We start from the raw sequence: 13,013 nt of genomic DNA, 5'->3' as shown, positions 1-13,013 counted from the left end.
TCAAATATAGATACTCAGCTGGAAGCAAATAAGTTTGTCCTCACCCTTGTTCCTTGAAAGACATACCCTTTTCTTCTGACTGCTTATCACTGTGGAATAGCAAACATCCACTAGAAACAACGGTTTAAAAAAATTCAAGGTCCTGTTTTATTTAACTCTCAATTTGCTGACCTCTTTTGGCAAAGATAAGCTTGAATATTGGCACAGAAATTAATTATGGTGATATTATGGTGTTTATGGAAAGAATGGTGTTCTTTCCATGAAAGTTCTATGTTTTATATGATTTATAGTATTACCTGAGAAGTTACTTGTTTCTATCCCTGTGAATGGCTGCACCTGTCAACATGATGGAACATAAATTCAACTAATTAATTTGTGCAATAACACTACATCAGAGGAAAAATCAATATACTTATGAGAAGAGGAGCTTGTAAATGGTTTTTCCAACTACACATTTTAGCATAATATTCTAGTGTCAAGATGGCAAACCTATGGCACGCGTGCCATAGGTGGCACATGGAGCCATTTGTCAGGGCACGCGAGGCACTGCCTTGTCAGCTGGCCAGCATGTATGCGCACACTGGCCAGCTGAGTTCACTCTTTTTTAAAGCCATTTTTCGCCCTCCCCAGGCTCCAGAGGCTTTATAGGAGCGTGGGAGGGCAAAAACAGCTTCCCCGTTCCCCGGAGACCCTCTGGAGACTTCATGAGCTTCCCTGAAGCCGCCGGAGTGCAAAAAACTGGCCCTATGGGCAACCTGGAAGTTCGGGAGTGGACTTCCGGTTTGCTCGGAGGGTCATTTTGAGTGCTCCAAAGGTTTCGGGGAAGACTCCTGAAGGTCCCTGAAGCCTCCAGAGAGCCTTCAGGGGGGCGGGGCAACTGTTTTCGCCCTCCCCAGGCTCCTATATAGCCTATGGAGCCTGGGGAGGGAGAAAAAAGCATGCAAAAAATGGGGGGAGCATCTGTAGTGTGTGCATGCATACTGGGTAGTCGCGCATTGCATTATGGGTGCAGCATGCCTGTACATGACCCCCCCTGCACTCCCCTCACTTATGACATGTGAGCCAAAAAAGGTTCGCCATCACTGTTCTAGTGCTTTGAGCTGTTAAGGAAGAATTAAAAAATTAATTTGCATTACAATCTCTTCGATGGAAACCGTTTATTTTTGAATTTTGTTAAATGCAATTGACAGGAATAAGATTTAGGTTGTTAGGCTAATGCTAATTTGAAGGAATAAACTCTTCTTTCTTGCTTTATTTGTGAGTGATTTGGAATATCTGTCTGAATACTGTCCAGGCTCTTTTATGCAGATGGTTGTAACTTGCTTCACATATACAAGCCCTGTTTTCTGGCTTTCATACACCAATTTAATAGTTATTGCTTTCTATTAAGAGTAGAACATCTGAGTCATATACCAGATCAACTTCTCTCAATGTGCATCATTGGTGCTTTGGCACAAAATTTATCTTAACTCTATTTTGACACTCGCTACACAATCTCCTTCTAATGGTGACTAATGGGACTATAAAGATCTCATGCTACCTCTACCTCACGAGATTTGGTTTCCTGCTGTTAAGTACAGAGTTTCTCATTATGATGGCAGCCTCTGCTGGGAGGAAGAGTACTGTTCATTTAATCAGGGTACTAAAATCAATTCTTCCCATCTGAATGTGAGCAAGAAAGATCTTGTAATATTCTTTGTGTTTTCAAATCTTCAATTGGCATCGATTTCTTATTGTAAAGCTGTATTTTAAGTAGGGTCAGAATCTCCTGGATTGACCTGAATTTTATTTATCCAAATTTAATTGCTGTGATATTAAATAAAAAAGTAAATAACTATCTAAAAGAAATTTGCATTCTTATATAATTTTTTCACTGATGCAGAATCAGCATTAAAGATTTTTTTAATGATTTTTGTCGTAAATGACAAAATTAAAATTTTGCAGGAAAGGAGGATATAATGCTTATAAAGGATTTGTAGTTTGGCGCCTGCAAGAAAAACTCAGTTAATGTAATCAGGATTTTTTTTTCATGAGCCAAATATTTTACAAAAGAGTATCTTTTGTTTCAGTAAAATAGGGATAGATTTGGAAGAGATAAATATAAAGAGATACTCTTTATATATATAAAAATATGAGTATGTGCATTAGGGGTGGGTTTCAGCCAGTGTTACTGCTGGTTCGCTCGTGCATGCACTGGATGTGCGCTACCCATGCATGTGCGATTCAATGGAAATTGTTCTGCGCATGTGCAGAACTAAAAAAAAGATGGCAGCAGTGATCGAAAAACTGGTTTGGGGGTGTGGCTAGCCTGGGTCACTGCCTGTTGTGCGACCCAGCATGCCACTACTGGTTCAGCCAAACCAGTAGGAACCCACCTCTGATGCACATGAAATACAAGTTTGTTCTTCTATGTGTTATATTATTTTGGAAAAAGAGCTATTTTTATTATAGTGGTTGGTGGCATGCTTTTTTTCATTAAAATTTCAATTTTTAGTCTGAAAATCCATATTTCCCTTATGTGATACAAGTTGTGCACCCAGATGCAGATGTTTAGTGAATCAAGAAATGTTGCAATGTTCTCTCTCTCTCATTCTCACTCACACACACACACACACACACACACACTGATTTGATAAAGAATCAATTGATTTCTACTTACTTTTTAAAAAAGATAAATTTAGATGTTTCCACCCATCGTTTTAAACTGTTTGTCATTGTAGATGAGTAACACTTACTCAATAGGAACAGCACTTAGATTTATATACCTTACACCACTTCATAGTGCTTTACAGCCAGTGGTGGGATTCACTTATCTTCCCTGCACATGTACACCACCTTCTGCGCATGCACAGTGCTTGTGCATTATGCTCGGCGAGATGGGCGGAGTCTCTCGCAGTCGCCGCTACTGGTTTGCCCGAACCAGAGAGAACCGGCTGAATACCACCTCTGTTTCCATCCCTCTCTAAGCAGTTTAAATGGTGGCTCTCTGGTGTTTCTGGAAGGAGGAAACCTATTCCCCTTGTCCCTTATTTTTCCTCTCCCTTTTTAAAGTAGACATGAGAGACACTGATTCTGTGACCTTTTCTATTGTATATTTGATCCCATCCTGATCAACAGTAATATTAAATGAACCTAAATTAAGGAACTCCCTATCCAGTTGGATATTACTGTATCTGTCCAAATCAGATGCAAAAATAATATATAAGGAATCTAAGTCTGAAATGAGATTTCTTTCAGGATATCTCTCCTCTTTAAACTTGGAGATAAAGGTATTCTGGCTGTCAGCATTCTTTTCATCCTCATTTAGTGCAAATCCTCAGAGCGAAGCAAGATAGTTTAACCATTAAAAAATCGATGTTTGTGTCAAGCAGCTACACACCTTTATATCACTGACAGACAACATGTAGCTTGGGACATTTTTGAGGAACTCCAAAGCTCTGTTTGATTACCGATTTAGAAGATTGGCACTATTTAGAGACAGAGAGCACATGCTAGAAGCCCTGAAACATAATTCTAAAAACAAAGGAATAAAATACAGCCATCTTTTCCAGAAAGGGGCAGTAGCAGACCCTGCAGACTTTACATAATTGCCAGACCACTGGGGCCCTTTAGACGTTCAGCATTTAAGAGACTTAAAATATATGCTTTTTATATACTGGTAGTCCTCGATTTACAACCACTATTGATCCCAAAATTTCTGTTGTTAAGTGAAACATTTTATGACCTTTTTTGTCACAGTTGTTAAGTGAATCATGGCAGTCAATAAGTTAGGAACCCGTTTGTTAAGTGAATCTGGCTTCCCCTTGACTTTGCTTGTCAGAAAGTCGCAAAAAGGGATCTCATGACCCCGGGACACTGCAACCATCATAAATATGAATCACTTGCCAAGCATCTTAATTTTGATTACATGACATGGGGATGCTGCAGTTGTAGGTGTGAAAAATGGTCATAAGTCACATTTTTCAGTGTTGTTGTAACTTTGAATGGTCACTAAATGAACTGTTGTAAGTCAAGGACTACAAATAGTGTACATTAAAAACAGAGGCATTTATAAAGAACAGTTGGGGATCTACTACGCTGTATACTCACATATTTCCCCTTTCCCTCATATATGGTTATGTACGTCAGTAATGGTATCCTCTAATCCGAGCGCATAGAACCATCTGTGCATGCACAGAGCGTCCGTGATGATGTCTGGGCAGTTGGACGGATCCTCCTGCCACTGCTGCTACTGGTGTGGTCAAAACTTTCAATATTGCTATCTCTTTTTAAGTCACCCCTTTCTTTTTGCTATCTTTTCATCTAAAGTTCTTCCAAAGGAGAAAAAATTTAAGCTGTTTACAACTTTATTTTCCTGTTACAAGTAAGCTCTTCTAGAAACAATGGGTGTGTCAATGTTCTAGTTGGAACTGTGCCTGAGCATCCATCCTATAATTTTGATGTTCTTTCTGGCATATTTACCAAACAATTGGGCCGCTGATTCTTGAAAATGATATTAGGAATGTGTACAGAAATGTTTTTTCTTGCCACAGTACAGATATTTGTAGCAGGATATAATATTAAAAAGTTATGTAGAATAAATGCAAGGATTTCATCAGTATCGTGTTGAATAATCAAACAGTATAAGTGAGAGAGAGAAGAGGCATCATTTTCTTTGCTATAATGTATAATTCATAATTACCTGCATCCCATCTCAGTGAAAGTCATTTCTCTCAACAGTTCAAAGTAGTTTTGTAAACCCAGGCACTCTGTCCTAGTGACCTGATCTAGTAAAACAAATTTAAACTGCAGATCCTTTAATGTCAGTACTTCTCATGCCCTCCAAATATACCTTAAATCCTTTTGTAGCAGAACTGGAATTTATTTAAGAGGAGGGACATAGACGATATGCAATAGTGTGCATCACTGAAGAATTCAGCAATCTCTGTAACAGCACATTCTGTATTCTGTTTAAACCACTGTTTTAATATGCGGTGCTTGCAGTTTTCTACCTCTGTGTTCTTATTTAAAACACAGGAGCCTGTCAACAAATAAAAGCTTAATGCCAAAGTTTTTGTGACATGAAAAAGAGGGCGGGGGGAGAATTGAGGTTTGCCTTGGAAGTCAGTGCTTCTTCAAGTGTTTCCCACAGAATCTTCAAATCAGTCTTTAAGCAATTCTTTCTGTTTGAAATGTGGAGAGCAGAACTATCAGAGTGCATCATCATACATGTTGGAACTCATTGGATGTCCAACATTGAGGTCTTTCCCAGAGAGCAGAATACACACTGGATTTCAACAAATGAAGATAGCAATAGCAATAGCAGTTAGACTTATATACCGCTTCATAGGGCTTTCAGCCCTCTCTAAGCGGTTTTACAGAGTCAGCATATTGCCCCCAATTTTACCCACCTCGGAAGGATGGAAGGCTGAGCCTAGTAACAAAAGATTTGACCATGTGATGGACTGTGGGTGTGGGGACAAGATCATGAACTTTTAACTGGGTGGGATTCTGATGTGACTTCCAGAGTTGGAATCCCACAGCACAATGCCAACATGCCTGTCTTATTAAATTGGAACTTTAAGCATAGTTTTGCCTTCGACTCTGATTTAATTCTGCATGGTATTTGGAATGCTGACATAATTCCAACTCTCCCTTCAAAATAAATCACCAGCACCCCACCCTCACAGGGGAGCTGGTGAGGGTGGCTGTTTTCCCAGCGCTGAACCACCCAGTCAGTGTAAAATATCAGCAAATAATTAGGAGAAAGCCTTTGGAGATAAGAAGCTGAGATGAGACGCAACTCTTCAAATCTTCAAAGATGAAGCAGTTTCGCTTTTAAAATTAATTGCTGCTGGCAAGAAGACCAGCCTGTGGGGGATGGGAAGTAAAGGAATGAAGGAGCTTAATCTCAACGCGTCTAGGAGATGGCCAGAAGATCTGATGAATGGAGATCCCGGACTATTTTGGACAACTAAATGTGAGTGCATGCTCTCCCTCCTTCACCCCAGCCAAGGCTTGGGAAAAACCATGGAGTGGAGATTTTGACTCCTTCCAAACAGGGATATTTGAAATGAGCCAATGCCCTGCAACTGAGTTGAAAACAGAATCCCTAGTAAGATGGGATTTTCAACTCAGCCAGCAAGAAGGAATTTGGCAAGCATCCTTCACTTGCCAGCCACCAGAAATTGGGCTGCAGCTAGTGGATGAAGCACAACTAGATTGGGCTTTCTTCCCAGAGTATGGATGGTTAAGATTCCAGTGGGTTCCCCCTCTACCATCAACATGGGAAAGTCCCCCAAGCCAGCAGAGGGGCCCTTGGGCTAGAAATCCCCCAAGCCAGCAGAGGGGCCCTTGGGCCAAAAATCCTCCAAGCCAGCAAAGGGGCCCTTGGGCCAGAACTCCTCCAAGCCAGCAGAGGGGCTCTTGGCACATAAATCCCCCTAACCAGCCATCATTGGGTGAACCGCAGCCTGTGAATTAGGCACCCTCGGGATGGGTCTTAATCCCAGGTCATGGATGGAAGGGATTCCAATTGGTACCTGCCCTCCCTCAGCAGATGGCACCATAGCAGACAACTGTGCAGTGGCCAACCGAGGGATTGACCTCCCCACCGGTTCCAGTGTCCCCTGCAATGCCCCAAAAGGTTCTTGCCCAACCTTCCTACAGAGAAAGGTTCTCAACAATGGAAGACGGGATTACCAAGGGGCAAGCTACAGAATGGATGGTGGAAAAATATGATGAGGAGGTTCCTAGGTTTAGAGATGTAACTAGGTCCTTTTCCTCGTGGGGGCAAATAAAATGCCACCTTTGCTGTCAACTTGGCCACAAAGCATCAGAGTGCTTGGCTCCAGCCCCATTGCCACAAATGCGCGCACCAACCGCCACAGCGGAAAACAGAAGGCCCCAGATGCTACCACAAAAGAGCCAAATGGGCCAACAACCTCTAGAAGAGGATCCCCAACTTAAGGTGATGAAGAGTCCTACCAAGCGGGAGGCCTCAGAGGAGGAAAAAAGCAAACACGCTCTGGAAGAGGATCCCCAACTTAAGGTGACAAAGAGTCCTCCCAAAGGGGAGGCCTCAGAAGAGGAAAATGCTGAAGATGACCCACTGGTGAATGCACTCATCCGCCCCTTCGCTTTCCAAGTCAACCTCCAAGTGCCTAAGATGGGGTTGGAGGGGGAAGTTGAAGCAGTTGTGAGTACCAGTTGCGCTCGATGCTTAATCAGCACGTCGATTGTCAAGCAACTAGGCATAAGCACAAGACCTCTAGCCTGTCCCATTCGGGGTGAGCAGGTAGATGGAACGCTAATTGGAGGGGCCCAAACCACGCTAGTAACTGACCTGGTAAGTTACAAGTGGGCTGCTACTGCGAGCTTCTCAGATTCATTGTTGCTCCAGAGATGCCGGAGAAAATAATCTTGGGGCTTGCATGGCTTGAGAAGTGGAAGCCTATGAATGCTATACAAAGCCTTTATTTTAAATGTGTTTGCTAATTTTATTTTTATTTATTACTACAGCTGCAATAATTTCATTGCTAATATTTTTATAATACCATGGCAAATATATTTCTAATTACTTCTTATAAGCTACCCTAATGATGCTGCTATAAGTTTTTCTATAAATATATGTTAGAAGATGAATAAATAAATAATTTTAAAAGCAATAACAGTAAGGAATGGCAGATGGCTTAAGATAACTGAATATGAATAAGACTTGCAATCCTGTACATGCCTACATAGTGTGCTGAAGGATAAGCCAATCCCACCATGGCAACAGTCTAGTCTAGAGCCCAGGGGAAGTAGGTACCAGCTCCAAAACAAGTCAAATCAATCAAGATGGCTTTGTCAAATCTGGGCATGCTCAAGAGTAAGAGGCGTGGGCAGGGATCGGATTGACTCAGTCTCCAAATCAGAAGAGGAGTCTACACCCACAAAATTGGCTTATCCTTCAGCACAGTGAGAAGAAGTGTATTCGGTAAGACCAACACTCTTTCTGTGCTGTGCTTATGTAGTGCTGAAGTATGTTGTATTTCACTGTATACATCAAAGGTAACAACAAAGGAAGGACTGGAACTCTGCTAATTTCTCTTTTTTAAGTCTATATAGGGCACCTCTCCAAATGGATAATCTACACAATCATCTACGCATCTAGTTTTTCTGAAACTTATTTGACAATTTGAGTGGGGTTTTTTTGTTGTTGTTTTGTTGTTGTTGTTTTCTTGTTCTGAGGGGGCCCTCAGTGCTCTCTGAGCTTGGTTGTTTTCTTGCAGAATTTTTATTACCCAAACTAGGACTAGCACTAATGATGTTACCTAGTTTGGGTAATGAAACATCTGCAAGAAAACAATACAGCTCAAGAGGGCACTAAGGACTCCCCATTTCAACCCTGAGTTTCCTGTATTTCTGTGTTCTACTTTAGTTTCATCTGGTTTTTGAGCATCCAATGGCACATATATTCTTCTTGGGTGGGAAAGGTCTTAGAGATGACATTTGAATCACCTGTGGATAGAGATTCTTGGAACAGCAAAACTACAAGCTTAGTATCTCTGAAGTGTAGACAACTTCAACTTCTAAGTTAGCCTGAAGACTCATTTGGAAGTTATTCCTTTTAGTTACACTTGAATCATCCTGTTAAATAACTTCAGCCATGACTTAAAACCAATATTCTTTTGACGAGAATCGTTAGTACGGAAAATAAATTATGTACAATGTTCTTTTTTTTAAAGTTGCAGCCAGAATGTTTCCCTGGAGACAGAAAATCCTGATGCCATTAAATGAATGCCAATCCTTTTTGTAAAGGAGTAAATAAAATGTGATACTTTTAAGTTATAAATAGGGAAATAAAATAAAAAACTTTGAAAATACCCAGAACAATTTAGTGGTTTCCTAGAATGCCTTTCTTTTTTACTTATGAAGGTAAATACTTGCCAATTAACTAATATACCAAATAAAATAACATTTCAATATTCTACTTTCTAGTTTAAAACCATAGTTGTAAATATACCTCTCTCTTCTTCTCTTTTACTCTATTTGAAGAAAAAGATTATAGCATTTTTGTTATTTTGAATAAATATGTAGATGTTATTTACAGGTTTACAGATATAGAGGTTATATCCCATACTCGTTTCTACAGAAGGAATGTTGAGTTATTTGTAGGATTTACAAGAAGACTCTTATCATAAGAGAAATTGTAAAGAAACATGTGGATGGATTCTGTTGGTATAATGGGCTGATTTCAGGCCCTTGTCAATCATGACTGAAAGCAATAACCATACAATAATATGATGATTATATTTAAAAACTCCTTCATTTACCCGATTGGAGGTTTTTGAGTTAAGTCATTTGCTGCTTTAAGAGATATCTTGGACTCTCTTTTTAACTGGTAGAGCTTTAAAGAACATAAATCAAGTAATTACTCAGTAACTGCTCAGTCTCTGAGAGTGTAATAAATAAGTGGGTCTAAATTAAGAGTCAATGGTGCAGCCAGTAATTAAAGGGTTCTTTTCCTGTTGGCCACATGTGCATAATCACAGTCATGAACCTTGTATTATTGTCTAGACTATGAGTTCTGCATTGCAAAGTACCTGTTCCTCAGATAGTAATTTAATTATTGCATTAGTGCCCTATAGTTTATGGCACCGGTTATATCAAAGGGAGGTTATAACTTGGACTGATCGTTGGTCTGACCTGCAATAGATTCATGCAGAAATTGAAGCTTCATCTGTCTGTTTAATTATTTCATTCATGCCCTGTAGTGTTATGGCAGAGATAGGTTGCAAGGACAGACTTACATTGATCAACACAAATAGAGTAAAATAAAAATTTTAAAAAATCTCTTGCTCCCATAGCATCAACCATGTTCCAGGTTTCAGAATATCTTGACAGTTTGATAAAAAAAGGAGAGTATCTACTAAATATAGTTCTGTTAATTCATTTTTGGATATATTATCTGGCAGTATTCATTCTCTTTAAGGTAAATTTGCTCCCCACCCAGGCTATTGCACAATCACATTTAATTTTAGAGATGGATAGTCTTTTTCCCCTGCACTCTTCAATCTTTACCTCAGTCTTCAGATTTTTATGAGACAAGAATATTGTGAGATGTGTGAACATCTATTACGTGTTGTCACATGTAATTGCACTTGACAGGGGACAAACATGGCAAAATGTGCCCTAGAAAAGAACAAAACAATATTCCTCTGCCATATTTTAAATAGAAATAGTGGGATAGTTCACTAGGCAGGAATAATTATTACCTTAAAGTTCTGCCAAGTAGCCAGGTTTACTTTTAACATGAATCTTGTTTGATGATTTTTTTCTTCACTTTGGTAATCCCCAATCTTGAAATTAATGAAACCATCAAGTCCTCTGGTTGAAATTAAACATCATCTAGTGGGTAATGAGCAATGTGATTTCAAATCGAGCTTGGCTTCCTACAATTCTCTTAAATTTAACATTATAGGACAAGGGAGTGAAATAAAATAGATGTTGATGTATCCAGCAATAATATACAAGTCTTTCCAGTTTAAACAAAGAAAAAAGAAACATTAAACATGCCACTACAAAGTATACTTGGAATTTGTCTGAAAAACAAAGATGCTCAGAAAACCTAAGGTAATATAGGAATTAGATGAATAAGGCTTTAGCTGCCATTGAGCTGTCACCATGTATCTTTTTGGCATTTTCCATGTTTTGTGTGTGCGCCTGCGTGCATACACACACACACACACACACACACACACACACACACTTTCTAAGTGCTGGGCTGAAATTTTTTTGCCGGCAAAAGAAAGTGTGAAATCAGCGTCCTGGCTCTACTTGGAAGCTGAGTCACAACTTGTTTACCAGGAACTCAATATTCCCCTTGTCTCCTTCACCAGCTTCATTTGGAAAGGATAGTTTAGTTTCATTTTAAACTGAGCCTTGGAGTAGTTTCTTCCTGCTTGTCCACTTGTAGTTCTGAAGTTGGAGGTTTGGAGCTTCTTAAATTGGCTAAAAAACACACTCAGCTGTATTTATTTATTTAAATGTATTGGCCACCCAACACCAGTGAACATAATAAGTGGCATAAAAGAATTCTTGTTTAGGGACATTATAAATGGGGTGTGTGTGTATTTGTCTGTGGCAGTATGGATGTGTGGTGTTTTCCTCTCCATGTATCATACAGCGAAGCAAGACAAAATAGATCTAAACCAAAAATCCATGCTGAGGCCTCCAGAATATATCATCTTCCGTGTCAAGACATTTATAGCAGAGGTGGGTTACTACCAGTTTGTACCAGTTCGGGTGAACTGGTAGTGGAAATTGCGACTGGGTCACCAAACTGATAGGGATGGCAGCATCACCACACCCCCGAACGGTTTCCCCGGTTGCCACAGCGTGTATTTTTTGACATGTTTAATGTTCTGCGCATGTGCAGACCTATTTACTGGCAACTGCGCACACATGCAAATCATGCGTGCACCAAACGGCAGTAATGCCAGCAGAAGCCCAGTCCTGATTTATAGGGATTTAGGAAAACACAACTGATACACGTAGTAGAGACCAAATGTATTGAGGAAAAAAAATGTGTTTCATTAACTGTGAGAAGCTTCCATTATTTTTAGCATTTCAAAGCACTGTTTTTTCTTCTGTCAGACAAAGCTGTATAATAGCCCAAATTCTGGGCTATTTGCATTGGGCCTCAACACTTCTTTTTCAGTTTATCATTTATACTTTCCACAACAAAGGGAAAATTTGACATTGCTGACTGCAGCATTTTTCTTAGAGTTCCCTTAATTTATAGACTGCCTTTTTGAGGAACCTGCTTGAGCAAACTAAATTATTTTGGATAGTGGAAGTCTTATTTATTCAAACAGAATTTGTAGAAATGTGGCTCTAAAATGATGAAATTGTGTCCTTTGATCATGATGCTTAAGATTTTTAATAATTGGCTACATAATTGCATTATTACTGAACATATAGAGGACCAGCTATTATAGCTTATTGTTTCCAGAAAGAAATGTGATTGAGAATGATATCCTAAATTATGGTGGACTAAACTGTGTGAAAGAGAATCTTAATGTACTGAGCATGTGGATAATCCTTTTTTTAAAAAAAAAAAAATAGTATAGTCTATAGCATAGGTCAGTGATGGCTAACCTTTTTGTCCCCACACCCCATAATGCAATGCCCTCCCCCCGTGTATGTGTGCACAACCTTTCCGGACTTCCAGGGGGCCTTTTATTGCCCTCCACAGTTTCAGGAAAGCCTCCTGAAGCTTCCGGAGGGAGAAAAACGGCCCAACAAGTCATTTCCCAAACTTCCGTTGGGCCCCTTTGGGCTGTTTTTCGCTCTGCCCAGGCTTCAGGGAAGCCTCCTAAAGCCTCCGGAGGGTGAAAAATGCCCCCAAAATAAAGGATGAAAATCAGCTTGCCAGTGTACCCATGCGTGATGGATCTGACAGGGCAACACCTTGCGTGCCCTCAGTAATGGCTCCGCGTGCCACCTGTGACATGTGTGCCATAGATTCACCATCACGGGCATAGGTTTTTCCTGAAGTGAGCTCAACATTCACTGTGATGTACAATAGTTAAATGCTGGTCTAGAAACTGGGAAACTATAAGTTCTAGCCCTCCCGTACATTTGAAAATCAGTGGATTGAATTTGGTTTAGTTGCTCTGTCTTAGACGAACCTACCTTATTGTGGGGAAAATAAGAGGTGAGAACATTGATCTTATATACTACCTTGAATTCTTAAAAAATAAAAGGGGATAAAATTAAATGAAATAGAAAAAATAGTATATAAGTGCTGTATTTGAAATGAGGTAGAGTATGATTAACACAACTACCAGTAGTCTTAATTTACTACTATTTTAATAGTTCAAAGTTATGACAGTCTTGGAAAAAATGATGTCCTCAAACTTACATGCATCATACAACTGGAAATTCAGTCCCAGTTGCCATCATAAATGAAAGACTACCTATATTTTCCAAAGCTATTCAAGCCTATACAATTTTAAGGGTAAACGATCAACATGATTCTTCCTGAG

General features: G+C 39.7%; 1 protein-coding gene across 5 annotated transcripts in view; it reads left to right on the top strand.

Annotated features, from left to right (window-relative positions):
- Positions 1 to 13,013, top strand: part of PTPRK (protein tyrosine phosphatase receptor type K) — a 434,312-nt gene that overhangs the window by 124,778 nt on the left and 296,521 nt on the right. The window lies entirely within an intron of this gene.

This window comes from Thamnophis elegans, chromosome 4 (assembly GCF_009769535.1).
Source record: "Thamnophis elegans isolate rThaEle1 chromosome 4, rThaEle1.pri, whole genome shotgun sequence".
In the NCBI taxonomy this organism is placed as follows: Eukaryota; Metazoa; Chordata; class Lepidosauria; order Squamata; family Colubridae; genus Thamnophis; species Thamnophis elegans.
This window is presented reverse-complemented; position numbering and strand designations above follow the sequence as displayed.